The following is a 17,997-nucleotide window of genomic DNA, read 5'->3' on the forward strand; positions in this document are numbered from 1 at the left end:
ATTAACCTTTTTGTCTTGCACTTTTTCATCATAAAAAGACGGTCAAGCAAGTTAAGGATCTTTTTAATGTTGATAATCATTTAATCATTGAATTTTTAATGAAATAGAATTACTAGATAAATTCTGATAAATGGTCTGTAAATAGATAAGTATTTTATTATAGGTAGGTTAGATTAATAACTGCGATTGTTAGTGGCTGTACCCTCAAAGAGGGTTGAAGTATTGTAAAATTATTGTACGTAAGTACCAAAGCATTCAATGTAAAATTATATCTACTATTTTTTTTAATCGTAGAATATATGTTCTTTTAATTTGTGGCTTGAATATCCAAAATTGCTAATAGCTGAAGGGATGGTGTTAATCCAACTAGGGTCCATGCAGGAAGCAAATGTACTGTAAGTCGCCGTGGTCCCTAGTATGGTGATCTACCTTCAGTTGTTGGCAATCTATAGCCCGTTTTTATATTGTATTGACATCTATAGTTAAACTGTTTTAGAATTAATTACTAGTTTTAAATTCGTCTCAGTGATAATCTAATTATTTTACTGTCCTTCGTAGACAACTTTTTATAATTTACTATTACTTACTATGTATACCAATTAATTGTTCTCGTCACGATATGGCTGTAATATTGCCGATGTGACGATAAATTGTAACTCACTCACTCATCATAAAAAGTGTTTGTCAAGTAGTTTTATAACCCAAACGGTACATATATCAGAAGTAACTAATTTATTTTTTGCGTTATATCGATTCAAATTTTCCACAATAACCGAGAGTTCTATTTCCACAATAAACACACCATGGCTTACGTCCCTTGGAAATGACGTCATTGGTGCCCGAGTGATAAACGAATGGCGTTGTTAGAACTTATTAGACCCATTTCACGTGGTGCAGGTATAGGTGTGGTTCTTGTGTCTCGATGCGCAGGCTACTGTCTTAATGCAGCTGTTGCCTTGCCGTCAGCTGGCTATGTGGTCAGTTCCACACTATGATGATGTTGCAGTTTGAAGAAACGTATACATTGTACAAACAGTGTTACCATGTAACCAAATTGTTTAACATTCAACCAGAGTCGGTCGCCTTTCCAACAGTATCTTCTTTTACCAAAACTAAAACGTAACGTATATGCACTACATCCAGTTAGCCATCGATGAATGTTTGCTACTTAATTCCTACATAAATCGTACGATGCCCCTCCTCTTCCACCTTCACTTTGATGTCGAAACCATATCCAAATACATCACGAAGAATAAAGGCAATTTGCAGTTTTGAATTCTGTTTGAAATTCGTTTTTCTATGATATCATCCACTCATTGTTGGGCAAATAAACTAAAAATTACATGTATCGTAAATCTCGCCAGTTTTGACACATTACTAAATCACCATTCACTGCGTTTTGCGCAATTTATAAAAGGTCTTAATTCAAATGTCACACTTTTATTGGGAAAATTGAATTTAAAAGAAAAAACCTGTATCATTGAGATCACGCACACCGACGATGGTATTTTTCCTCATTTGTTACTATTCCCTTGGTCACGATGAAAACAAAAAGAAAATAACAACCAGCAGATCGTCAGGATGTCACATTTATGCATGTACGTTGCTTGAAACAACGAAAGTGTCCTTCGAAACATCCGACGTACTCGTGTCATTGAACACGCCATTTTGAGAAAGTCGCTTCCCGATAGTGATGTCATACGTACGTCAACATTGTTATACATATATGGTATTTTCATTGAGGTGAGGTTATGAATGAAAATACACACGATCAATCTGTCCTGCTGCTTACTTTTTCAGTTCTTTTGCTTCTTTCGTATTTTCACACAAAAAAAATTCACGTGATTAATTTCATTATTTTTATTTTTTTATTTGGGACTAGACAGGAGACCAGTCTAAAATCAAGTGGCACCAATTACGTCATAATCAAAGGGCGGTAACTCTGCCCTGTTTAGCTCGGCTAACAAAGGCACCATGATGGCATAACATTTCAGCACGTATTTGAGGGTTATACTTTCATTGTAATAAAAATGACTATATTTTCAAACATTGATATTAACTAATAAAAAATAATTAACTTTGTTTCACATTAGAATAAATGTGATTTTTGTGTGTACACTTCACCTGTAAGCACCAATTAATTGAAATAACGAGAAGCGAGGCTGAAAAAATATTATAAGTTACAAAAGTGCAGGATAAGGCTTTTGGGAAAACAGAATTTGACATGCAGTCGGCAATAGAGTTATTGTTAGCCCTGATACTAACTAGCTGACAAGTGAAAAATGATAAATCAAATAACAAAACCAAAATCTTTGAATAGCCAACCTCTGTATTGCAATGAGTTTGACGTTTCGGTGTTGGGCTTTACGTCACATCGGCACTATTTCAGCCATACTGCACTCATAAACATTCCAAATACAAAGTCCAAAACGAGTCTCATTTTAAACACATATATGCACATCACATTATTATTTGCAAACAGAAAATACCACAGCACCAAATTTAAACATAAGCAATTCGTCATTCACAATACATAGTTACACTTTATGATACAGGCCAAATTCCCTCAGGTAGTTTACAATGAGATGACCGCTCACGCGGGAAAATAGATCTTTCAGATTCCTTGCTTCATAAACAGATAATACTAAACGATGTCCCGTGTAATACCATATTTATGAAACGAGTGAATGGTTTGGTATCTAACGAGCGAAAGATTAACGAGTGGTATTGCACGGGACAAAGTTTAGCATTATATTTATTACTCACCCGCCATGAGCAAAATAATATCAAGCAAAGTAATTCTTAATTAAGAAATCAACCAGTGCATCACGCCCGCACAACTGGGTCACGCGTATTGATACATTATGATTGTTGCTGTCATTTCATTTCCCTCAAAGTAAATAAATATTATAAAAAATAACAACTGAGAAATTACATTTTAGATTTCAAGAACCAACAAAACACGTTTAATCAAAGTAACAACTGGATGTAAATATGTAAATACCAAAGTTTTACTCTATGCCGGATTATTTTTGAATGCGGTGTGTCCCAAACTTTCAAAGTCAAATGTGGAGTCGATCGCCTCAAAGAAGTGTGGTTACATCGCACGAGAGAGTTCAAAGCATTCAAAGACACAGAGAGAGGATTAAAGCTGAATGAAAATTCACGTGAATTACAGAATTGTTTATCGGCCCCGCAAAGATCGGACCAAGAGACTGCATTTGGGAACGGCTGACATTGACAGCGTTTAAATTTGCACTGTGCGCCACATTTGAAACATCGCGCCGAGCTGGTACAACGTCAACGGTGCATCCCGCCTCAGCTTGTCTGTTGAGCATGTCACGGATTTGACGATGTTGATCATCAGAATTGTGTGAATAATTGTTAATACTCTGCAAATTCTTATGACCACTGAATTGCATGATTTGATTTGGTGGGATGTTTTTGTCAGACAGAGTTTGCACCATGTATTTTCTGGCCGAGTGCTTGGTCAAACGTTGGGAATCTAATTTGGCATTGGAGGCCATGCGTTTCATGATTGAGTTTGTTTACCCCTACAGGCTGGCGTTTGAACCAAGGATGGTTTTCGGTTGGGGTTTTACTGTTTGTCGCCAAGTAGAATTGGGTATCAGCTGAACTAAACCCATCCGTACGAAGCGCTTGCAAGCATTTACTGGACATCGCTCTTCACCGGAGGCCCAACTTTAGTGACAGTTCGTACATTTCTGATGTCAATATCTGTACGTGTCTTGTTTTGCCTCTCCTTGAATTCTCAGTTTAGTGTAATATCACCCCAGTGCATATTCCTGTGAGGGGTTACGCTTCGCAAACCAAAATATGTTGTGTTTAGCCACCAAAGAGTGTTCAACATGGATTCTGGATTGTGTAGGCCGAGTTCACCGGATTTCCATAATGTGTCAACATTATTCTGATTAAGGGATTGTGCACGTTTAGGTAAGTTACCCAACCCTTCTTGTGTTAGGACTTTTTGTTTTGTTGTATGTTCATCCCTTACTGTGGCAGACATAGGATCAGAAAATATACTTTTCCCGTACAATTTAGCTTTGTGGTGTCGATCAATGCTGCTGATAATGCCCCTCAGATTTGATCAGAGCCATTACCCTCTTTCATATTCATGATGCATGTACAGAATAGTCTATGCCGTTCATCTGGGAGTATTTCATCATCTTGGCGAAAATCGCCTTGTTCGACCATGAATCGGTGAACAATTTTGAGGTCATAGGCCGTTTTCCTGGTGTGTCATCAAAGATAGGTTTGTTCGCAGTGCCACTCAGATTTTTGAGGAAATAATACAGACATATTGACAGATCTGAAACTTTAAAAACACATATAAAGAACTTCTTCTACCTCTTTCAGAGTACCTGTGCATCAATTGTATTGCAAAGTTTAAACGGTTAGATAATTTGAGAAACGAAAGTGAGTTGGGATTGGTTCGCTCAACTTCCAAGCGTAGACAACTGATTGGATAAAAAGCCAGCCAAGAGAGGTAATAAGATTATCGGCCAAGCCGTGGATGCATCAAGGGTGGCCGTGGATGCATCAAGGGTATAGTGGAGAGTGATCGTAACGTACACCCTTGAGAATATCGAGGATGGTATTTGGTATCTTGCAGCTTGTTTTATTGTTCCATCGTCAAGTTTGATGTAAACATTAAAGTTGAGTTGAGTTGAGCTTTACGTCACATCGGCATTTTTCCAGCCATATAGTGACGAGAACAAGTTTGCATTAGTAAATATTGTAAGTACATACTCGGAATGAGTTTTATTTCAAAGACATTTATTGATTACATTGTCATTCAAAAGCAGAAAAAGTCATAGCATCAAATATAAAGGCAGGCGGTTTGTTACATTTCATAGTTACAATTTATGGTTGTTACATTTCACAGTTACAATTTATGATACAGATCAACTTCCCTCAGGTAGTTCAGTATCAGATGGGCGCTCACGCGTGAGAACAGATCTTTTAGGTTTGTTGCATCATAATGTGAGTCCCTTGCAGGCGATAAGTCCACGCATTCAAGCAGAATATGCTTGACGGTGAACACTTCATCGCAAGAGACACACATGGGGGGTCCATCCCCATCCGTTTTCAGCAGATAGTCATGTGTAAATCGACTGTGGCCAATACGACATCGTCGTAAAATTACCTCATCGCGTCTTGACTGACAACCCAAGTAGGTATAACCGATTGTTGGCTTCAATTCATGGAGTTTGTTTCTTCCTACTTGAGTGTCCCACCTTTTGCATCAGGTCCCGAGTATAGCTTTGATAGTGGGTTTGAAGTCACTGTATGGGATTAGCAGTGGAGATAGGGGCTTTTCAAGAGCTGCTTTTGCTGCAGCATCGGCCTTAGTGTTACCTGCTATGCCGACGTGACCCGGCAACCAGCAGAGGATGATGTCATACTGGCCAGTAGAAAGGTCGTTGTACAGTTCTAATATGTCCAGGATGATTGGGTGACTTGAAGTCACATTTAGAAGTGCTTGAAGGCAGGATAATGAATCTGTAAATACGATGAAGTTTTTGGACTGATTTTGCTGTTGAATGTAGGTCAAAGCTGAAAAGATAGCTTTGGCTTCAGCGGTGAAAATGGAACTGTTGTCGGGGATCCTAGAGGAGACAGTCTTGGATCCAATGACTGTAGCGCTGGCAACTTGGCCATCGTCCTTGGATCCGTCTGTGAAAATGGATCTGTGAGTGTTATACTTAGAACGTAATTGGTTGTATTCCTGTTATAACACCAAGGGATTTGTTTCAGACTTTTTGAGTTTGGTGAAGGTGAGATCGACCTGTGGTTTCACCATTTGCCATGGTGGTGAGGATAGAAGTCGGTATGGTGCAATGATGTCGAGATCAATTTTAGCTGCAGTTATGTGTGGTTTGATCCTGATTCCAAGTGGTGGAACCAGGCTTGGCAGTTTAGGAAATAAGTTTTCATAGAGCGGGTTGAAAACACAATTGTATGCTGGATTGGACTCATTTGAACGTAATTTAGTGATATACTGCAGTGAGAGTTTAATGCGGCGTTGTTCAAGGGAAGGTTCATTGGCCTCTGCATATAGACTGTCTACCGGAGAGGTCCTAAAAGCTCCCAGGCAGAGCCTCAGTCCTTGGTGGTGGATAGAGTCTAATTTTTCTAAATTGCTTTTGCAGGCTCCACCGTAGACAATGGAGCCATAATCTAGTTTACTGCGAACTAATGATCTGTACAAGTGAAGGAGGGTGGTCTGATCCCCTCCCCACTCTGTATTTGAAACTACTTTTAGTAAGTCTAGAGCCTTTAAGCACTTTGTTTTCAAATATTTTATGTGTGATAAGAATGTCAGGTGGCGGTCGAATATGAGTCCAAGGAATTTGGCCTCTTCTACTACCTTGATGGGAGTACCATCTAAAGTTAGGTCTGGATCCTTGTGTGGTTTGTATTTACGACAAAAGTGAATACAATTTGTTTTGGATTTTGAAAACTTGAAACCATTTTCATTGGCCCATTTTTGGATTTTGTTAAGGCAGAGTTGTAGCTGGCTTTCTATTGCATGCATGTTCTTACCACGACATGAGATATTGAAGTCATCCACGAAAAGGGACCCATCAACGCAACTGTTCAGGACGTTAGTGAGGCTGTTAATTTTGATGCCAAAAAGTGTTACAGACAGGATGCTGCCTTGGGGGACGCCCTGATCTTGATGGAAATAGTCAGACAGTGTGGAACCCACCCGAACTTGAACTTGTCTGTTATTTAAAAACCGAGATATGAATTGAGGTAATCTACCCCTCAATCCAAACTCGTGTAAATCTTTTAGGATACCATGTTTCCATGTTGTATCATATGCTTTTTCTAAGTCGAAAAAGATAGATTCTGCATGTTGTTTGTTGACAATGGAGTTTTTGATGAATGCTTCCAGACGCACCAGATGGTCAATGGTACTTCGGTTTTTTCGGAAACCACATTGCAGGTCACTGAGGAGGTTATTGGTCTCCAGGTACCAGATTAATCGATTGTTGACCATGCGCTCCATGGTTTTGCAAACGCAGCTAGTTAGTGATATAGGACGGTAGTTTGAGGGATCAGTATGATCGCGACCGGGTTTTGGGTATAGGGATGATAATGGCATTGTGCCACGAGGGGAAAGTGTCCGGATGTCCAGATGTCATCAAATATATTTAGGAGTGTTTCCAGGCCTGTGTCAGGAGGTGTTTCAGAAGCTGATAATGGATTTCATCAGCTCCTGCCGCAGTATCGTGAGCTTGTCCTAGGGCAGTACGTAATTCATGGAGGGAAAACGTTTCGTTGTAATCCTCCCCATTATCAGAGTTAAAATTGACTGGTTTCTTTTCTTGTTGGGTTTGATATTTCTGGAACTGAGGGTTATAATTTGATGAGGAGGAGTGGTTTGCCAAAGTTTCGCCGAGTTTGTTTGCAATTTCAGATTTATTTGTTAGAAGGGAGTCACCATCTTTCAGGTGGTGAACTCCTGATTTTGACCCTTTGCCCTTGATCTTTTGAATCATGTTCCACACCTTGGACATGGGTGTGCGGGAGTTGATTTTTGACACATATTTCCTCCATAGAGGTTGAATAATGGACTGCACTCTTCCTCTAAATTGACCATCAACTTTCAAATAATCATTAACTCTAAGTTTGTGAGCCATTTTGGTTGAACGATACTGCATCGTCTGCTCGATTGCTTTGTTTGTTTTTTATATTTGTTACTCGCAGACTTTTTTCATAGTTTAAATTTGTATCTCACAGAGCTTATTTCATTATATAAAATATGTACGCAGATGTAGCTATGTAAAAACAAATGTTTCAAATAAAATATCTGAAATATCGTCACTTCGAGATGTGTTGTGAATGACAGCCGACATGTTGTTTTGATCACGTTACTTGGGTCAGGTCACAGAGTGCAAATAGTTCCGGCAGCACACGATGTGTAATAACATTGTAAACTTATTTATTAAACAGTGAAATCTTCAACGGGTGAGTAATAATGTGGTTTAGTCCCGATTTTGACAGTCCCAATTTTGACAGTGATATTTCACACTTTTGTAATTGATCTATGCAGTCGTCCCAATGTTGACAGTCCTTGGCTCAGCCCCTCGCAGTTGAAAAAGTCCGCACAGTCAAGCAGAATATACTGGATGGTGAACACTTCATCGTAATGTTGCGGCCTGGGATTTACCCTCTATGTCAATGAGAATAAAGGCTGCGGGTATGATATTACTCGTTTATCATGAGGAATCAGCAGATAGCAGGATAGCAGTTGATATCAGTAGATATTAGTTGACACACAAAAATAGTATAATCATAAGTACAATTTTATTCAGGGGTTAAAATATAAACTTACATATTGCATCACATTACATTACATAACATCAGTAAGTATATGTTTACAGGTACATTACTATCTGTAATAATGCATATACTAATATATGTTTCATACAAATGTTTTCACCAAATTACGATATGTTATCATGTAATCAAGTACATGATACAAGGCAACAATACAGATATACAACAATAAGGAAATACATCACTTATGCATAAATAATGAAATGGATTATAACCTGCGTACCCTGTGGGTGACACTGGAGTGTTGCTACCGGCTGTCAACCCTCTGCAGACAACAGGATTGTGATACCTGAGCCAAGCAAATATAACACATGAAAATATATACATGTCACGTGACTGGGAATAGTTCAGACACAACTTATACAAAAAATGTAATTACAAGGAAAGGTTTACTTCATTGTGTGATATATATAAATATGCACAATACAATCAAACTTGTAATATAGAGTTATATATAAAATCCTCACTCATACACACATTCTTTTATAAGAGCGTTCGTACATTTGCTAATTACACCATTAATAATGCTTTACTGAGTTGAGTTGAGTTGGGCTTTACGTCACATCGGCATTATTCCAGCCATGCAAGTGAAAATGGCTGATGGCCTATGATTTGAAATAAGCCAATCCCAATCAACCGGGTGATCTTTACAAATCACATTACTGACAGAAGGATAGAATAACCTAATTGCCCTATGACCTTGCAATGGAATGATCCAAAACAGATACCTGCATTAAGCACTTAAAACACTACTTGCCGACAACTGCTCATTGTGAACACAATGAACCTCTGTTGAACCCCAAACAACACAGATGTATATACATTTAGATAAAAATAACGCAACATATGAAGTTAATATAAATGCTTTTATTTCACCTTATTACTGCTTTTGCTTCACCCTATTACAGTAAGAGACACACATAAAGAGTCCATCTCCAGCCGTTTTCAGCAGATAGTCATGAGTAAACCGACTATGGCCAGGGTGGCGAAGACAGAAGTCTGTAAGGTGCTATGATATTGAGATCAATGATAGCTGCAGATATGTGTGGTTGAATTTTGATTCAAAATAATGGAACAAGGCATGGCAAATTGGGAAACAGGTTTTCACAGAGAGGGTTAGAAATGCAATTGTATGCTGGAATTGGACTGATTTAAACGTTATTTTGTGACATACTGCAGTGACAGTTTGATGTAGCGTTGTTCAAGGGAAGGTTCGTTAACCTCAACATTGAGATTGTTTACCAGAGAGGCCCTAAAAGCTCCGAGACAGAGCCTAAGGCCTTCGTGGTGGATAGAATCTATTTTGTTCTACGTTGCTTTAGCAGGCCCCACCATCAACAATGAACCCACATTCTAATTAAGATCGAACCCATGACCTGTACAATGGAAGGACCTGTGCCTGTACTTACTCACTCACTCACTTCACCAAGAAAGGTCTTGTGAGGTCAAACCAGGTGCTGTCTAGCTGGTTAGGCTCATCATCAGTTGAGGTACCTTTGCTCTCTCTACATGCTGCCCAGATAGCAAATAGGACTTCTCCCAGGGATCGCTCCATAGTTATCCCCTGCAACGCGTTTTGCGGGGGGTATTAAAATGGACTCCGTCCGTGCGTCCGTCCGTCCGTGCACATTTGTCTTTTCCGGAGCAGAACTCTGAAAGCGTTCAATGTTTCTTCATCAAACTTGGCACATAGATTTATCTGGTGGTGTACTGGTGCCTTTTGGTAGTTTTGGAATTCTGAATAAAATATTTTTGGCGTTTCCATGGCAACAATTTTGACTTAGACTGAAATTGGTGATAGTGCCCCTTTCTGGAGCAGAACCTTAAGAACCTTTCAATGCTCTCCTTCCACTTTTCTATATACACACCTAATTATTTGACATAATCATAACTCGTAGACATAATCATGAAGAGTATTTTGCCATTGAGGGGGATATTGATGACGTTGTCTTCTTGTTGAACCTTAGCAAGGGTACCTGAACTGATGGTGAGCATAACCAGCATGACCAGCCTGACAGTACTTGGACTACCAAACTTCCCTGAATTGCATGTTATTTTACTCTGGAGTAATGATATCTATTCTGCCTTCGATTTTTAAATTGGTCGCCCTTTATACAAACACCAAAATTTTACATATGAATAATTTCATTACAGTGGAATAAAGACATTGATCAGTCGTGACTTTGACAATCTGGGATCAAATATTCCTGGCGATACGGCATAGTGCATACATTTGTAAGAAAAACGATTGTCTTATCATAGTTAGATTGTTATCGATTTATACTTGCTTCTACCTTTATTCTGTTCTCAGATCACTACGTTCTATTTTGAGAATGGCTTAGGTTTGTTTTGTTCTAAGTATTCATTATTCTCCCCTTATCATACTATTTTCATGAAAAACGAAAACGTATCAGCTTCACATTCGGCAAATCACCAATTATGAACGCATTTTCTCCCATTAGGGTAGATGCTTTATGTATGTTTAACAGCTTATCTGAAGAGACATCTTTTGAACCAGGAGTAAAATAAGTATGGTTCACAATTTTCAATTTTTGTTTTTTTTTCACTCTGAAATACCCTGTAGGAGAAGAGTAACTATGAACTACTAAGCCCAAAAGTCTCAATTGAATGAAATAATCACACTTAATGATCTCCCAACAATCAAGTTCATATTTTTGCGTTGATTCTAGAGGAAAGAACAGACGATGTGATACGATGGGTTGTTTTATTACCAAATTATTTGAAAGCTGCTAGCGAAAAATAATGTCTCAGGTTTTGAATTATTATTTATTTGAAATGAGGAGAGTGTTAAACATTACCTAACAATTGTCTCCACCAATTGTTTGATGACAGAATATACAATGCTTGATTCCAATTGCCGTACATTAAAGTACATTTTTTTAATTTTTTTATTTTCAGTTTGTCACTGGTATAGCAAGGCTTAAGCATGACGTATGCCAGCTATGTCTGTGTCCTCTTCAACGTCGTATCTGTCATTCCTGTTGTTGACGTCACATTAATAACCACAAGGAAGCCATATGGCGTTAGGATGTGTGAAGACCTATGTAACAAATACAACTGCGGCGCCTCTTTAGCATATGACGTGTCCACACTCACTTGTCATATCTATGACAACAAAAAGGCTCCAACCGTGACCAATAAGGCCTCCTATTATAAAGGACAGGAGTATTCATACTATATCATTCCACTTTTCGTAATAAAATCAATTCTTTATCCGTGTGTTACACGCGGGTTAGTTCCGGCTCCTGTCAAATGCGTATCCAGGGTTAATTCCATTACACTAATGTCCAAAGTATGGATCAAAATCTAGGTGACAATACAATAAACAACACGCTATAGAGCGTTAACAACTGAAAGTAGATTACCACACAAAGGACCATGGGGACTTATGGTGCATTTGCTTACTGCTTGAGCCTTAGCTGGATTTACACCGTGAATTCAGCGATTGTGTTGTTGATGAATTACAAAATATATTTATCACAATGCTTCTAACAACTATGTTGCTTTGAATGAATCAATGATTAAATTAAAACGGACATTATGAAGAAGATCTTTTTAATGGTTCCCAAGATTACAATGTCATATGTGATCTCAAAAGATGCATCTTCTTCACGTATCAGGATTAAAACCTCAAAAAAAACCGTCAAAGTTAATCAATGTGTTACAAATCTGATTTCTCCTTCATTGTCAATATCTAACCTTACTTGGGAATTTTTATCACAAACTAAAGGACCAAATTATTTATTTTTTTTACTTTTTGTAACAAGGGACATGCATTTTGTGATGTATCCAGGTGCAAAAACCTAACATCATGTGTCTGCTGTGCACTATTTTTTATTTAAGAAGATATTGTTTCTGGAGTGGTTGAAAAGTATAGACCTTTTTCCCATTCACATAATTCAGCCTCAAATACTATTGATATGTGAACCTTAACAGCGTATCTTGCCATTTGTGAAAGTAAAGATTGATGATTTTGTATTTCAGTTATGTTGTCTTATGTGATAGAAATAGCTGCACCTTTTGAGAATGACTCATGTACAAGACTGTGCTAAACTATGTACATGTATTATATCAGTATCGCATTTATACATAAGTCGATAAAAGAGAAAGATCATATATATGGATGCATTTTAAAGTCATCTAAATACTGGAAGAGAGGACCCCATTTATGATTGAAATGTTTCATTTTATTATTTTATTTGCATATATGATTTTCCACAAAGAATATCCCTTTTTTCCAAAAGGTTTGTGTCTCCTAACAAACACTCTCATTTACATCATTGCAGAAACATCATCGACTGCTATGAACTCTTTTCATGTTAAGCAATTCCCGTTCTGTATAAATAACAGCTTTTAGAAATCCATATTGGAAATCTAAGTTTTGTGTCTTTCTGTGTACTGTAAATAAAATAATTATTTTTCCAAACAAAGTTTGTTTCAAGGAGATAATAGCTGCCATTTATTACAAATATTTTGGTGTATATCATTGGAAATATATTTATCATAAAAAAATTCTGCCTTTAGTTGTTTTTACTAAATAGATCTGGCATTTGTTAAAATCACATCCTAGTATTAAATGACAGTGGTTAAGAGTTTTTCCAAGAGTCAGGTAATACATGTAGTAAATATCTATAACCTGAAAAATACCTTTGATACCAGATATTTCTATTAATGATGATGCAGCTTCATCACAAATATCCCTAGTATTTATAATCCCTTTATCTGCCCGGTTCTAAAGGATTTTCAATCTTAATGTAATTTTGCTCCAAAATTACCTTTGACAGGTATATTGCATGGGTTATTTTTATCGCATCTTTTGAAATATATTGTCTTAAAGTAGATAATTTCAAAACGTCTATACATCTCTTTGTATCAATCATTCTCAATCCTTCTTTTTCATAATTGTTTTTCTTATTACACACCTCTTATCAATCTTGTCAATCGAAATATTATTTAAAAAACCCAACTGCTGGTGGGTCGGGCAAGGAATTGAAATATGAACCAATTTAGAGACTGCTAGAGGTTTTATTACAGTTATTTTACGAATAAGTGTGATTTTCTTCGAGTGGGTTGGGCAAGGAATTGAAAATATGTACTAATTTTAAAACTGCTAGAGTTTTTATTACTGTTATTTTACGAATACGTGTTATTTTCTTTTTCTCCCAGATGCTAAGAGTCTATTAATTTCCTCAAGGCTCTTTCTGGTGTTGATTACCCATAAGTCTTCAAGATCTGGTGTAAATATAATACCTAGTACATCAAATTCACCAAGCACCCATTAAAATTTCAAATCATTACATATTTTATCAGCATATTTAGCTTTCGATACAATCGGATTGCTTTTGATCTAACTAAATTAGTTTTCTCACCTGACATTTTGTAAAACGTAATAATTGTGTCAATAGCAGAGTAAAACTCACTTCAGTTCCATCAAGAAATTGTTCATTATCATAAGCATATTGATCCAGTTTAAATTCTTTATCATTGATGAAAATACCTTTAATGTTTTTTATGATCATGCAACCAATAATCTCAGCAGCAAAAGAATAATATTAGATCTCTAATTTAATATCTAATGATTGATTTATAGTCTGCGTAGGGGATGAAAAGTGGTGCCACAAATGTGTTGCGTGGAGCCTTAGCTGCAGCATCGGCCACCTTGCTACCAGACATTCCAACATGCTTGAATAATCAGCAGACTGACTGACTGACTGACTGAGTTTGGCTTTAAGCTGCTTTAAGCAATATTCCAGCAACATCACGGCGGGGGACACCAGAAATGGGCTTCACACGTTGTACCCATGTGGGGATTCGAACCCAGGTCTTCGGCGTGACGAGCCAACGCTTTACCCACTAGACTACCCCAAGTCTAAATTGCTTTTGCAGGCTCCACCATTGGCAAAGGAGCCATAACCTAGTTTAGAGCTAACCAATGATCTGTACAAGTGAAAGAGGGTAGTCTCATCCCCTTCCCACTCTGTATTTGAAACGACTTTTTTGTTTTCAAATATTTTATGTGTGGTAATTTGGAGAGCATGGTCGACAATCGATTAATCTGGTACTTGGAGACCAATAACCTCCTTAGTGACCTCTAATGTGGTTTCCGGAAGAACCGAAGTACCATTGACCATCTGGTGCGTCTTCCATTGTCAACAAACAACATACTGTATCTATCTTCTTCGATTTAGAAAAAGCATATGATACAACGTGGAAACATGGTATCTTGAAAGATTTACATGAATTTGGATTGAGGGGCAGATTACCTCAGTTCATATCTCAGTTTTTAAACAACAGACAATTTCAAGTACGGGTAGGTTCCACATTGTCGGATTATTTCCACCAAGATCAGGGCGTCCCTCAAGGCAGCATCTTGTCTGTCACCCTTTCTAGCATCAAAATTAACAGCCTCACTGAAGTCTTGAACAGTTGTGTTGATGGGTCACTTTTCGTGGACGATTTCAATATTTCATGCCGTGGTAAGAACATGCACGCAATAGAAAGCCAGCTACAACTCTGCCTTAACAAAATCCAAAAATGGGCCAATGAAAATGGCTTTAAGTTTTCAAAATCCAAAACAAATTGTATTCACTTTTGTTGTAAATACAAACCACACAAGGATCCAGACCTGTCTTTAGATGGTACTCCCATCAAGGTAGTAGAAGAGGCCAAATTACTGGGACTCATATTCGACCGTCACCTGACATTCTGACCACACATAAACCATTCAGAAAACCAAGCGCTTGAAGGCTCTGGACTTACTAAAGGTCGTTTCAAATATAGAGTGGGGAGGGGAGAATCAGACTACCCTCCTTCACTTGTACAGATCTTTGGTACGCTCTAAATTTTTATGGTTTATGGTGAAAAATTAGATTCTATCCACCACCAAGGCCTAAGGCTCTGCCTGGGAGCTTTTAGGACCTCTCCGGTAGACAGTCTATATGCAGAGACGAACGAACCTTCCCTTGAACAATGCCGCATTAAACTTTCACTGCAGTATAACACTAAATTACGTTCAAATGAGTCCAATCCAGCATACAACTGTGTTTTCAACCCTCTCTATGAAAACCTGTTTCCCAAACTGCCAAACCTGGTTCCTCAACTTGGAATCAGAATTCAACCACAGATATCTGCAGCTAAAATTAATCTCGATATCATAGCACCTTACCGACTCCTGTCTTCGCCACCCTGGCAGATGGTGAAACCACAGGTCGACCTTACCCTCACTAAACTAAAAAAGTCTGAAACAAATCCTTTGGTGTTCCAATACAACCAGTTACGTTCGAAGTATGACATCCATATATCAATTTTCGCAGAGAGATCCAAGGATGAGAGCCAAGTTGCCAGTGCTACAGTCATTGGATCCAAGACTGTCTCCTCTAGGATTCCCGACAACAGTTCCATTTTCACTGCCGAGGCCAAAGCTATCTTCTCAGCTTTGACCTACATTCAACAGCAGAATCATTCCAAAAACTTCATAGTTTTTACAGACTCATTATCTTGCCTTCAAGCACTTCAAAATGTTACTTCAAGTCACCCAATCATTCTGGACATTTAGAACTTTACAACGACCTTTCTACTGGCCAATATGACATCCTCCCCTGCTGGTTTCCGGGTCACATCGGCATAGCAGGTAACACAAACCCACTATCAAAACTATACTCGGGACCTCATGCAAAAGAGGTGGGACACCCAAGTAGGAAGAAATAAACTGTATGAACTGAAGCCAACAATTGGTTGTACCTACTTTGGTTGTCAGTCAAGACGTGATGACTGACTGACTGTATTTGGTTTAACGCCGCTTTTAGAAATATTTGAGCAACATCACGGCAGGGGACACCAGAAATGGGCTTCACACATTGTGCCCATGTGCGGATTCGAACCCGAGTCTTCGGTGTGACGATCAAGAAGTGATGAGGTAATTTTACGACGATGTCATATTGGCCACAGTCGGTTTACACATGACTATCTGCTGAAAACGGATGGGGATGGACCCCCCATGTGTATCTCTTGCGATGAGGTTTTCACCATCAAGAATTTTCTGCTTGACTGTGTGACTAACAAATTGCCTGCCTTTAAATTTAGTGATATGCCTTTTTCTGTCTTTAAATGACAATGTAATGAATATATGTTTTTTAAATAAACCTCATTTTGACTCTGTACTTACAATGTTTATTAATGCAGACTTGTTCTCGTCACTATATGGCTGAAATAATGCCGATGTGACGTATGATACAGATCAGTTTATTTCGTCCTTCAAATGATATAAAGTTCCCTGTGATTCAACATTAATATAACGAACATTGTATCATGTATGTTTTTCAAATTTTCCACAGAGCTCTTAGGGTTAGGTAAAAAAGCCAGATTGTAAATATTACTACAATGAAGAAATATGTATGTTAGTGAAACTCATTTAATCTTTGTTAATAGAATAGACCTGTGATTGTGCGAGGACATGGTGTTGTTGCAATGTGGTTGAAATAATACGTAAAATTTTAACTCAGTCTCTCACTTACGTTCTGTTTGAAATTATTCTGGCTGATCGATTAGCTTCCAGATTATACAATGAATCACGCCAGGACATCAACCAATTAGCACACAGTTCCTGACAGAGGCATCTCATTTTCCTCCTGTTTGGTATGCCGAAAAGTGACCGGAAAAATTAGTGTGTCTACTTGGTATTAAGATCAAAATATGTATTTTCGGGGTGTATTTTGACTTGCTGAGTCACTTTCTTTTGAACATGACGGGGTTCGAATATATCGACAATGCTGAGTACGGAATGAAACAATGAAAACAAAGATCACAGGTAGGCTATTACAATAAGTTTACACACGACAGTAAGAATTTGGTCATAGCTTACATGGTTCGGACACGAGAGACCTTAGAAACATCCAGTGAGATAGCTTTGGACAGGATGCACATTCAAGATACTGGACCACATTTAAACGGACCAAAGGTTGGTTGGTTGTTTAACACCGCACTCAGCAATACTCTAGCTACATGGCGACGGTTTCTCAATATTCAAGTCTGGACCAGACAATCCAGTAATCAACAGCATGAGCATCGATCTATGCAATTGGGATACGATGACATGCGCCAACCAAGTCAGCGAGCCTCACCACCTGATTTGGTTTGTCGCCTTTTACGACAAACATGTGTTGTTGCAGACCATTTCTAACCAAGTGTAACTTCTCAAGTAATACATGATCTGAAAACAGCTTGAAGCTTCTCAATAATTTGAACATTTGAAAGATACTGTTTTGACACTGTAGACTGTTAGGGGTTCACATTGTAGTACCGTAGTGAGACCTTATGTCGGCAATTCCCATATTGAGTTGTTCTTAAGATGATTTCTTTTGGAATCAAACACCATCCCTCCTGCACCATCAGCTGCTATCAAATACACTTGTATCCCATATAATTATGCAACAAAGTGGCACTCATATTTACCTAAGGTATTAGAAACTATGCACTATACGCCAAAAGAAACGTTACCCTCCTACCTTTATGAATTTCTTAAAACTTATCAAACATATGTTAGAAGGTATTAGTTTACAAGAAAGCTTAATATCACAGCTTTACGTAAATCACGAAAAAAATATTTAG

General features: G+C 38.0%; 1 long non-coding RNA gene across 1 annotated transcript; it reads right to left on the reverse strand.

The window, feature by feature from the left end:
• Positions 1 to 10,218: 10,218 nt before the first annotated feature.
• Positions 10,219 to 17,646, reverse strand: LOC124259480. Its single transcript, XR_006893847.1, has 4 exons — positions 17,635 to 17,646; positions 14,322 to 14,328; positions 13,048 to 13,056; positions 10,219 to 10,332 (listed from the first exon to the last, which is right to left on the reverse strand). It is a non-coding gene; the product is annotated as an uncharacterized LOC124259480 (long non-coding RNA).
• Between the last annotated feature and the right edge of the window lie 351 nt (positions 17,647 to 17,997).

Source organism: Haliotis rubra, unplaced genomic scaffold, assembly GCF_003918875.1.
Source record: "Haliotis rubra isolate DU_JTF1 unplaced genomic scaffold, ASM391887v1 Scf723, whole genome shotgun sequence".
NCBI classification, from domain to species: domain Eukaryota; kingdom Metazoa; phylum Mollusca; class Gastropoda; order Lepetellida; family Haliotidae; genus Haliotis; species Haliotis rubra.